Source organism: Neophocaena asiaeorientalis, unplaced genomic scaffold (genome assembly GCF_003031525.2).
Source record: "Neophocaena asiaeorientalis asiaeorientalis breed wild unplaced genomic scaffold, Neophocaena_asiaeorientalis_V1.1 scaffold70, whole genome shotgun sequence".
Lineage (NCBI taxonomy): Eukaryota > Metazoa > Chordata > Mammalia > Artiodactyla > Phocoenidae > Neophocaena > Neophocaena asiaeorientalis.
This window is the reverse complement of record NW_020175410.1, coordinates 6285093-6297542: the sequence shown is the minus strand read 5'-3', so window position 1 is coordinate 6297542 and position 12450 is coordinate 6285093.

The following is a 12450-nucleotide window of genomic DNA, read 5'->3' as shown; positions in this document are numbered from 1 at the left end:
CCTTGTATCTATCCTGTATGGGACTCTCTGTGCGTCCTGGACTTGATTAACTATTTCCTTTCCCATATCAGGGAAGTTTTCAACTATAATCTTTCAAATATTTTCTCAGTCCCTTTCTTTTTCTCTTCTTCTTCTGGGACCCCTATAATTCAAATGTTGGTGCATTTAATGTTGTCCCAGAGGTCTCAGGGACTGTCCTTTATTCTTTTCATTCTTTTTTCTTTATTCTGCTTTGCAGTAGTTATTTCCACTATTTTATCTTCCAGGTCACTTATCCATTCTTCTGCCTCAGTTATTCTGCTATTGATCCCTTCTAGAGAATTTTTAACTTCATTCATTGTGTTGTTCATCATTGCTTGTTTCCTCTTTAGTTCTTCTAGGTTCTTGTTAAACATTTCTTGTATTTTCTCCATTCTATTGCCAAGATTTTTGATCATCTTTACTGTTATTATTCTGAGCTCTCTTTCACGTAGACTGCCTATTTCCTCTTCATTTGTTAGGTCTGGTGGGCTTTATCTTGCTCCTTCATCTACTGTGAGTTTCTCTGTCTTCTCATTTTGCTTAACTTACTGTGTTGGGGGTCTCCTTTTTGCAGGCTGCAGGTTCGTAGTTCACGTTGTTTTGGTGTCTGCCCCCAGTGGCTAAGATTGGTTCAGTGGTTGTGTAGGCTTCCTGGGGAATGGGACTAGTGCCTGTGTTCTGGTGGTTGAGGCTGGAGCTTGTCTTTCTGGTGGGTGGGTCCACGTCTGGTGGTGTGGTTTGGGGTGTCTGTGACCTTATTATGATTTTAGGCAGCCTCTCTGCTAATGATTGGGCTTGTGTTCCTGTCTTGCTAGTTGTTTGGTATAGGGTATCCAGCACTAGAGCTTGCTGGTCATTGAATGGAGCTGGGTCTTGGCATTTAGATGGAGATCTCTGGGAGATTTTCGCCCTTTGATACTACATGGAGCTGGGAGGTCTCTGGTGGACCAATGTCCTGAACTTGGCTCTCCCACCTCAGAGGCACAGCCCTGATGCCTGGCTAGAGCACCAAGAGCCTGTCATCCACATGGCTCAGAATAAAAGGAAGGAAGGAAGGAAGGAAGGAAGGACAGAAGCAAGGAAGGAGGAAGGAAGGAAGGAAGGAAGAAAGAAAAAGAAAGAAAAAAGAAGGAAGTAAAATAAAATAAAGTTTTTAAAATAAAAAATTATTTAAAAAATTAAAAAGTAATAAGAAAAGAAAGATCCACCAAACCAAAAATCAAATCCAATCCACCAATGATAACAAGAGCTAAAAAGTATATTAAAAAAAAAGGACAGAATCCTGGGACAAATGGTAAAAGCAAAGCTATACAGACAAAATGACACACATAAGCATAAATATATACACTCACAAAAAGAGAAAAGGGGAAAAAAAAAAATATATATATATATCGTTGCTCCCAAAGCCCACCTCCTCAATTTGCGATGATTCATTGTCTATTCAGGTATTTCACAGATGCAGGGTACATCAAGTTGACTGTGGAGATTTAATCTGCTGCTCCCGAGGCTGCTGGGAGAAATTTCCCTTTCTCTTTTTTGTTTGCACAGCTCCTAGGGTTCAGCTTTGGATTTGGCCCTGCCTCTGCATGTAGGTAACCTGAGGGCGTCTGTTCTTCACTCAGACAGGACAGGGTTAAAGGAGCAGCTGCTTCAGGGGCTCTGGCTCACTCAGGCCGGGGGAGGGAATGCGGGGCAAGCCTGCAGCGGCAGAGGCCGGCATGACGTTGCACCAGCCTGAGGCGCCCTGTATGTTCTCCAGGGGAAGTTTTCCCTGGATCACGGGACCCTGGCAGTGGCGGGCTGCACAGGATCCTGGGAGGGGAGGCGTGGATAGTGACCTGTGCTTGAACACAAGCTTCTTAGTGGCTTCAGCAGCAGCCTTAGCATCCCATGCCCATCTCTGGGGTCCAAGCTGATAGCCACGGCTCGGCCCATCTCTGGAGCTCCTTTAAGTGGCGCTCTTAATCCCCTCTCCTCGCGCACCAGGAAACAAAGAGGGAAGAAAAGGTCTCTTGCCTCTTCAGCAGCTCCACACATTTTTCTGGACTCCCTCCCAGCTAGCTGTGGCGCACTCGCCCCCTTCAGGCTGTGTTCAGGCAGCCAACCCCAGTCCACTCCCCGGGATCCAGCCGAAGCCCGAGCCTCAGCTCCCAGCCCCCGTCTACCCCGGCGGGTGAGCAGACAAGCCTCTCGGGCTGGTGAGTGCTGCTCGGCACTGATCCTCTGTGCAGGAATCTCTCCGCTTCGCCCTCCGCACACCTGTTGCTGTGCTCTCCTCCGTGGCTCCGAAGCTCCCCGCTCCGCCACCCAAAGTCTCTGCCCGCGAAGGGGCTTCCTGGTGTGTGGAAACGTTTCCTCCTTCACAGCTTCCCTCCCACTGGCGCAGGTCCCGTCCCTATTCTTTTGTCTCTGCTTTTTCCTTTTTCTTTTGCCCTACCCAGGTACGTGGGGAGTTTCTTGCCTTTTGGGAGGTCTGAGGTCTTCTGCCAGCGTTCAGTAGGTGTTCTGTAGGAGTTGTTCCACACGTAGATATATTTCTGATGTATTTGTGGGGAGGAAGGTGATCTCCACGTCTTACTCTTCCGCCAACTTGAAGCTCCCCCCATATAAATTTTAAATTGATATGCACAAATACCAAATAATCTACATGAAAAGAAAATAATTTTTAAGTGTCATTGCACCTAATCTACTTCTTTTGAGGACATGCTCATTAATCATGTTACTTTAAAAAACGGGATTTTTAATTTTCGCTAGATTTTTTCATGTATTTTCATCTCATATCATTTATATTTTCTCTCTTAAGTAAACAGCTATGTAATTTTATTTCCAATTGAATATTATTTACAAAAACTGAAGTACAGTATCTTGCTATAATTTACTTACCTAATTTTAGAAATCTTGAGATATTAAATATGAATTTTAGCAGTTTTTTCAGTTGGTATTCTCTCATAATTATACTTTATCTCTTTTGAAAAAAATTACTGTATAAATAAAAATAATCTCTTCTAGGAGATGTAATCTCTGGAAATTTTTCTTCAGTATAGGTAACTGCACCTCCTAAATGCTAGTGCATTACCCCAAGAGGTGACTTGGAAACGAACAAGCCCCTTCCTATGGGGGGAGAGGGTCTTGGTATTAAATTTTGGAATTTAAACAGCATATATTATAGTGTGTTCATTATAAATCATAACTATTTACTTTCTAAACGTAAATAATTCATAGTGACAAAGGGCATGAGAAAGATTTTATTGACAAGAAGAAAATAAATGTATTTGTTAAATCTTCCTTTTGTGCTCTTCTAGGAAGATTTTATATATACTTCTGTTATAAGGCCACATAAAATGGCCACAATGGTATCTACCAACCATACCTAGTACATTGAACACCCTTTTGTATATTCTATAAATATCTTTTGACCACAGGCCTACTTTCCTAATCAAAAAGAAGAGGTAAATACTGTCCCTAAAGTTGACCCTTGAACAACATAGGTTTGAAGTGCTTAGGTCAACTTATAGGTGGATTTTCTTCACTAAATACGTACTACAGTACCCCATGATCTGTAGTTGGTTGAATCTGCAGGTGTAGAACCTCAAATACGGAGGAACTGTAAAGTTATACACCGATTTTCCACTATTCAAAAGGTCAGTGGCCCTCACCCCTGTTTTGTTCAAGGTTCAACTGTACATCAAGATTTGGACCCTCTGCCCCTACCACCAACTCATCTCCCAGTTGTGACTTTCATATAGGTAAAAGTTTACCCAAAGCCTCAAGAGGAAAAGAAATGACTCAAGCAGGGGAACCTATTCTAGATGATGAGATAGAGGGAGTTTGTTCACATGGCAACAGGCAGGTGACTTGCAGTCCTCTGTCCTGAACTTCTCCTTTCCCCTTGCCTACTTCTGACAAGACCAAACCCTCTCTCTTAAAACTTAGAAAATTTTTCTTTTCTTTTAATAAGGAAGGCAGCCAAGTCCTTACAAGTGATGACCAGGAACAATCCACTAGGCCTAGCCATTAGTGGGAGGTCATCCCAAAGGTGGCAGTCATATTCAACAGATCCTCAAGGGTGGTAAACCTAGGAAATCAGATTTGGGACCTTAGGTTTAATCTTAACAAATGCAATGATATATTTTACTGCAGCCACATTAATCATTAAGTGTATATGTAAGAAAAAAGAAGAGACATGCTTTACTGAGAAAACCCATTAATGGTTTGTTCTCCCATATTGTGTTGGTTTTTTTTTTCATGCATTGTGAGATTTAGTTTAGTTTTTCCAACAGATGGCAGTTATACTTTCTTTCCCCACCTTGGCACTGGTTGCTCAAGCAAAGCAGGCTTCCTAATTTCTATCTCCCAAATGGGTGACCTAGAGTGATCTTTCATACTGTGTTTAAGCAAGAGATTACTATCCACACCACAGCTTTTAGTTATACTAAGAAAGTGGGTTTGAAAAGAAGTCTATTGATACCTTGAATTCTCCCCCCTCCTCCAATCCAGATCATGCTCAACTTATTTGAGTTTATACTAAATTCTGAAATGGATAGTTGCTTAATGCTCTGAATGGTAAACACGGAACTCACTTCAAGTACCTAAGCTTTCATTTGTCTAAGATTATTTGCAAATCAATGTTACACAAAATGAATTGGAAAGCACTTGAGAAATCTCATTTATGAAATAGTACTTTGAGTTACCTAGGATTTTCTCTGTTCCTGGGAATTCTGGGTGTCAGAGTTTTACAGTGTTTCTAAATTTTTATGTCCAATAACCAAGTATAACAGTTCTCATTAGTGTATGCGCGCGCGCGCGTGTGTATATATATATATATGAAAAGAGAGAGGGTGGGCAGGAGAGAGAGGGCAAGAAGATGTATACTTTGAGAACCATAATTAAGGTAACTTTACTGAAAGCCATCAACATATTCAATCATGAGGAGGACATAGTAATGTTTAAATAGGCACATTAATATATTATTACTGCTGTTGTTAGAATATTATTAGGATTTAAAATAGATTCTTAAAGTATCATATTTTACTTTAATATTTCTAATTAGCACAAGTGTTTATTCAGGTTTTCTATATATAGGGTCCATATAACAGAAAAGAGTAGAGCACAGGATGGATTCCATTATTCTGATGGTTTCATTAGAAATGAGGGCAGGCACAATGACCATCACATTCAATCCTTCACTCCCAGCTCCCAGAAGAGTACCTCAGGTAAAGCAAATGCTCAATAAACAGTCACTAAATAAATGAACAAGCAATCTGACATGACCAACATAAGCTATACCACCTTATTAGTAATAATGGCAAAATTATTAGACAAATTAGGTTTGATTCAACCCGAGAGGATAATCATGACCTCCTGTAAACATCCTATATATTTTCTTTATGCAAGCTTCATTATAACGAGTTGAAACACAATAAAGAACTGTTTCTAATTGTAGAAATCTCATGTGGAGAAAAAATATACCCTGTGAGGACAAATACCTTCTTCTTAGAATCATTTTACATATTATTCTACTCAAAGAACTCCTCAAAAACATGCAAATAGTTGCTGTTAACAATTTATGTCACACTCTTTTTGGTGCAATGCATTTAAATATAAAAGCATCATAGATATTGTCTGATTTTTCTTTCATTTTTACATTATCCGAAAATATGTGAAAATGTCTTTTGGCCAAAGTTGTATTTCCAATCTCATTTTTGTTCTTTATATAACATAGCCCTCATGAAGCAAATAAGCACTGTAAAGAAAATTGAAAAATGCTTATCAGTTTAACCAAAGCACAAATCTTGATCTACAAAGTCAGAGCCACATTGCTTTTCATTATAAAACAGAGGAAGTCAAGCCTTTACATCACAGAGAAGTTGAGTCTCTGCCTATGTAGTTGCTAGACATCTAAGGAGCCCGATTACACAGCAATTCTCCCAGATATACTGAGCTTTGGATCATTACACTACACTTGTTTATTTTATCAGCATAATCACCCCACTTCCTGCTTTCTGGGTTTTTTTCTTTTCCTTTTACAAAGAGAAAATGAATCAGAAATGTATTTACTGGATGTCACATTTGACCTTCTTAGGAATCAAAGCAATGGTTCAAAATTCAAATATATACATTTTGATGCAATAATATAAAATTTTATGAGAAGTCAAATTTTTAAGGCCCTGGTATAGTACATACTTAGGAGAAGAACACTATCCTGGGTGCCTAACAGTTATCATTAAAAATGTGCTGCGATATTTTGTATTTATTGGACCTAAAGAATTTTTTTGTACTAGACATAGATAATATTCTAAATATTCTCTTCTAAGTGTCTATGTAGTCATAAACCTCACAAAATACTTTTTACTAGAGTTTTCTAGAACATGGAAAGATTCCAGTATTTGGAATGTCTCCATATGGAACATGTAGGCACACACGCACTCATGCATACATCGTTATGGGCAAATCAGACCTAAAGAGCAAAAGCAACCTCATGAAATTTTCCTATATTCCCTCAATTCCCAATGTGGAGAAGCAGTGTCTGCAAGTTTAGGGGGCAAGATGGATATGGAAAGAGTTTGGAAAGATTCCAGTATTTGGAATGTCTCCATATGGAACATGTAGGCACACACGCACTCATGCACACATCGTTATGGGCAAATCAGACCTAAAGAGCAAAAGCAACCTCATGAAATTTTCCTATATTTCCTCAATTCCCAACGTGGAGAAGCAGTGCCTGCAAGTTTAGGGGGCAAGATGGATATGGAAAGAGTGGTCGCTCTTCATCTATTCTTTGGAGTACAAATTGAAGAATTCAAAAGCAACTAGATACATGACAATATTTCAATAAGTATATTCAGCGCTCAATTTGTTTAGCAAATAGAAGTTTGATGTACTGTGTCTTTCAGTTTTGCTGGGTAGCTAATGAGGCTCTTTGAAGAATTTCTTGTGCAAGTTTAAAAATATAAACTTGCCCCTTGGGGTTCCTTCAGTAGAACAACTCACATTTATAATTCTCAGGCAAGAGCTTTTAACACTGAGCTTTTCATTCAAAGGATGGATAGATATTTTTTCTTAGAAAACCTGTTATCATCACCTCAAAGTTTTTACGTTTTAGCTTACGAACCTGGATTCTAATTTTGTTGGCCTTTCTGTGTATGTATTCCTAAGATGTAGATACAATTGATTTTTCTAGCTGACAATCTAGTAAAGAACAGAGTTTTTCAACTTTGGCACTCTTGACATTATTTTTGTGGAGGACTGTCCTGTGAGTGTACACTGTTAATCAGCATACCTGTCCTCTACCCATTAGACCCCAGTAGCAGCACCCCCGCCAATTATGACAACGAAAAATGTTGAACTACTGAATCATGAATTGAAGCATGAACTGGAAGACTGTTCTTAACACTGATTAACTGTGTAACACTGGATGGAGTCGGAGGTGTGACACTGTTAGGAGACTAATAGTTCCAATACATCTGCAAATAACCCTGATTTGGTTTATAACTTGTCTCTTATACATAATGATTTGTTTTAATTGTGCCAGTGTGCCCTTGTGATGAAAGATACATTCCAAACAAGTCAACTAATCACTTAATATATGGTCATACTCCAGTTATAAGATAAATAAGTAGTAGGGATGTAATTTACAACACAATAAATACAATTAAAAGTGCTGTATGTTATATATGAAAGCTGTTAGAGTAAATTCCAAGTTCTCATCATGAGGAAAAGATATTTTTTTCCTTTCCTTTAATGTTGTATCTATAGGAGATGATAGATGTTCACTAAACTTATTGTGGTCATCATTTCATGATGTACGTAAGTCAAATCATGATGCTGTACACTTTAAACTTATACAGTGCTGTATGTTAACTATATCTCAATAAAACTGGAGGAGAGAAAAATGAGTCCATGTTTGAAATAAATGTGGTCATACTTTTTCAAGGACACAACAAGACACTCTCTTTAATAAAGGAGAGTATACTGCAGAATTATCAAACATGGTATTGTCAGTATATCTTATTCTAAATTTTACAGACTCCTGTAGTTGTGATGTGCCTTATTTCCAAATAACAAAATCTAGTCCTGTGCTACAGCCAAACGAAAATCTGTAAGAAATCAGTAGAGTCATTTCTTTAAAACATCCCCAGGGATGAAGAGTTAGAAAAGTTAATGTACTCAATGCATCCCTACTTCCCAACCTCCTTCAACAAAAAGGAAAGCAGTTATTGGTGTACTGTACACATTTCAACACAGTATAATAAAAATACGTTATACATATAATTCTAAATGTAACTGAATAATTTTGCTTGTAAAGCAGCAAACAGAGGCCTCTATCATTCAGTTTAAATACACTGTATTTTACACAACCCTAGTGAAGAATAAAGCATAAGAGTTGTAACTGTTGTATGATTTTACGTGCTCTCCAGTGAGAACTTTCTGGGAACTGCTGCCACCTGTTGGTCATAGGTTACAATGCATAAGATCAAGGCTCCAGCTGCTAGAGATTCTGTACATACGTTAGGAATTTTACTATGGCCATTAGCTTTTATCAGTATTTATGCATATAATTTTTATCACTTGCAGTCTAATCACACTTTATTAACTTATGGTGTGTATTACTGCACAGCTGTCATGTGACTTAACATCTAAGAAGTTGCTCTAAAATCGATTAGGATTTTGAAACAGAGTCAAACCTTGCTTGAGATTAGCTAGTTTCAAAAAGAGTAGTATAGCGCATCACAGAGTGTCTCTATAACAGGCCTTGGATATTCAATAATGGTTTCTACAAAGCTGATCTTGCTAACCCGCACAAGATGATACTACTGTTTCAATGTAGGAAATTGCTGTTACACTAACAACATAGCTGTGGAAAGAGATATAAGGTTAAAAGATTAAAAAGACAACTTTATCGCTAAACAAGGGTGTAGACCTACATTACAGAAGAAGACCCTTTATATGCAAATAATAGAATAAACATTTTAGTGGATTACTTCAAAACTGACAAGATGCCAGAATAGGACCCCTTATAAGAAGCACATAAAGATACTAAAGGTCAAACATCTCTTTGGATATGTTTCTACCTCTGAACTAAAACAGGAGAAATTTGCTGAAGTTTAGGGAAGCTCAACTGTGAGATTATATCAACCATTATCACAATGCCACATTTAAGCTTATACAATTATTTATCCAATAGCTATTTTTAAGCAAATACTGTATGTGCTAGGTAGGTGCTCTGTTAGGAACCAGATTCTTTCTTAAGGCATAAAATATGAAAAGCTCACTACTTATCTCTATGCCACTCCATTTTAATTACTGGTGGTTTTGATAAAACCACTTTGGCTTTTTCGATAAAATAAGTAGCAACTGGAAGAATTGTGAAAACACTGGAGCTGCCTTGCTATAGTTGAAGGCTACAGAAAGGAATGGAATTGTCCAGAGAGGCAGAGTAGTGAATAGTGTGAAATAATCATGATAGACCTGGCTCTTAAAAATGACTTAACCACTTATAAGCTGAGTAATCTTTTCAAGTCTCTCAGCTTTTGAGGACTGTTTTCCCTTCATTCAACATCAAGAGCATTACAGGAAGAAAGATTAGACTCAATGATATTTAAGTTCCTTTTCAACTGTAATATTCCACTGTTCAGAACAAGTCTCAGTAATACCTTCATATTTAAAAAACAATAATTAGTAACCTTGTCACACTCTCAATAAATCTAACAACTCCCTTAAATTTAGCCATTGTCAGGAGGTAGTCTATGTAGGGTTACTGATTCATTAGATTTGCTGTGGCTCTATCATTTTGGAAAGCACAGCTCCAAGTCATTTATACTGATGTATTTTTCTCCTTCCAACTAGTATTCTCTAATACTTAAAATCACATAGTGTGGAAATAAAGATGCATAAGAGATGGCTCTTGCCTTCAAGTAGCACCTAGTGCAGAAGTCAAACAGAAACAAATAATAATAATGTGCAATGATAGAATTTATCAGAAAAAACATAAGAACCACCTAACCCAGTCTTATGGTGAGTGAGGAAGGAGTCGGAGAAGGCTTGCAAAAGGAAGGAAGCACTCAACATGAGTTTTGAATGTCTTAAAACATGACTAAGAGTGTGCGCAGAAACAAATGATGTAGAAAAATCTATCATATTAGTAGAAGCATTGAAAAAAATAAACAGAAATGGAAACAGTTAAGGACAGAAAAGAGAAGTTTTTAAAAAGATCACACAAAACAAAATATATGGTAATAAATGTACTGTGGAATGAAATAAACATGATTGGGAAGAAGATGATAGATATTAAAGATTTCAACTTTATCATTAGCATTCCATTAATAAGAAACCAGAATAAGTAAAAGAGAAACAAATAAACATTCAAGTGTATTATAGAAGTATATGTTCCTGGAAAAAGTTTTAAATCTTCATATTAAAACCACCCAGGAAAAAGTTGATACACAATGATTAACATCAAGATATATAGTGTTAAAATTAGTGGACTTCAAGAATATTCATTGTAAAAGGAGTGACTACAGGATGATAAATCTTGCATCCCCTTTTCTTAACAAGCAAGCATTATGTTTGATGCATACACTACATTTGGGCCTCTTGTTCTGACCCAAAAGTCTTAACTGGATACCAAAGAAAGAAAAGCCTTTCCAGTTGATCCAAGGATAGGACATGTAACCCTCACAACTCAGCAGATCCAGTGGGCATCTGAGGGTCAGTGGCAGATCAGAGTGCTTTATGTTGCCCCTGGAAAGTCCTAACATGGGAATCAAAATGGAGTTCCTGGGTTCCTTGAGTACACTCAGGGTCCCTGTCCCAGCCACTCTACTGTTGTTCCTTCCACAAGCCCCTGTGGACTCAGAGTTTACAATCAGGAGCTGATTGGACATAAAACAATTTAAAGTCGGTTAGCAAATGATTCCACATGATAGTCTGGCAGTAACTTAAAGCTGAATTATGGGGGCCAACACAGACTCTCTCAGATGTGGCACTAAGTGAACAAGACAATCTTCCTAGAGGGCAGACTATCGAGCAGTATATCTTACTGTGCTTATAAGAAGATACAGCCATAAGTAAGGATTTGCATCGATATCAGGGGCTAATTGTCCAACCAGCTAGTCAAGGGCATTAAAGGAACAATATTGGAGCACTGCTGATGACAATTTTGAGAAAAGGAAATATGGACAGTGTCTTAGTTCTGCTATAACAAAATGTGGCTTAAACAACATTTATTTCTCACAGTTCTGGACACTGAACTTCCAAGATGAAGGTACCAACAGATTTGGTTATTGGTGATGGCCTACTTCCTTGCTTGCAGACAACCACCACCTCTCTGTGTGGTTACACAACTTCTTTGTGTGCATATGGAAAGAGACATCTCCCTGTCTTCTTCCTCATATAAGGGCATGAATCCCATCATGAGGGTCCTACCCTCCTGCCTTAATCTAAACCTAATACCTCCCAAAGGTTCCATCTCCAAATACCATCACACTGGGAGTGAGCAACATATGAATTTGGGGGTGGACACAAACATTCAGTTTATAACAGATAAACCTCTCATACTCACTACTACCTCTCACCAAGGAACTCACTTCAGTGCAAAGGACGTAAGGCAATAGATTGAAGCCTAGATTACTGGTCTTACCATGTAGTCCATCACCCAGAAGTGACAGCTTTATAAATGGTGAAACAGTCTATGGAGGAGCTGGCTATCATATGAGCTGAAAGATAACATCTTTTAAGTATAGAGTTCTACCCTGCAGAATGGAATATATGTACAAGCAACCAGAATATGGTAATATTTCCCATAAGTTGCCCTCATGGATCCAGAAATAAACAGGGGAGGCAGAAACAGTATATATATACTTCATATACCTAATAGCCCTCTCTAAACATTGTTGTTATTTGTTTGCATAATTTTTTCAGGTGCAGGGATGAAGAAGTCTCTCCCCCTTGTGGTTATTCTCAAACAACCTGCCTTTCATCCCATGCCTGCCCCGTCTTTCATAAGCCTGGGCACCACTGCTTATAGACATACACAGTCATTTCCCTCATTAATGCCTGTGCCACCCGGGAAGTTGACCTGAAGGATTCCAGCACCAGGTAAACAGTGTGTCCCAAACTGTCCGTAACCAGAACCTTGGAAAAACACTGCCCTTCTCTTATCTACATGATCAGTTCTATTCCCCATAGTGTACCATGTTGGAATCAGAGCTTCAACGTGCTCCGGGAGATTGTGGGACTTTACTTCTGCTACCAGTCACAGTGTAGAGACAGAGAGAGACTAATGGAACTCCTAGAATACAGCTTCCCCAGGCTTCTAAAACAGGCCTACCACCTTGACTCAAGACCTCAAACCAGTTACTTGACTCTTTGATCCTCAGTTTTGCCTCAGTTCCCTAGTTATTTCTCTGACGTGTGTGGTCATCTTACATG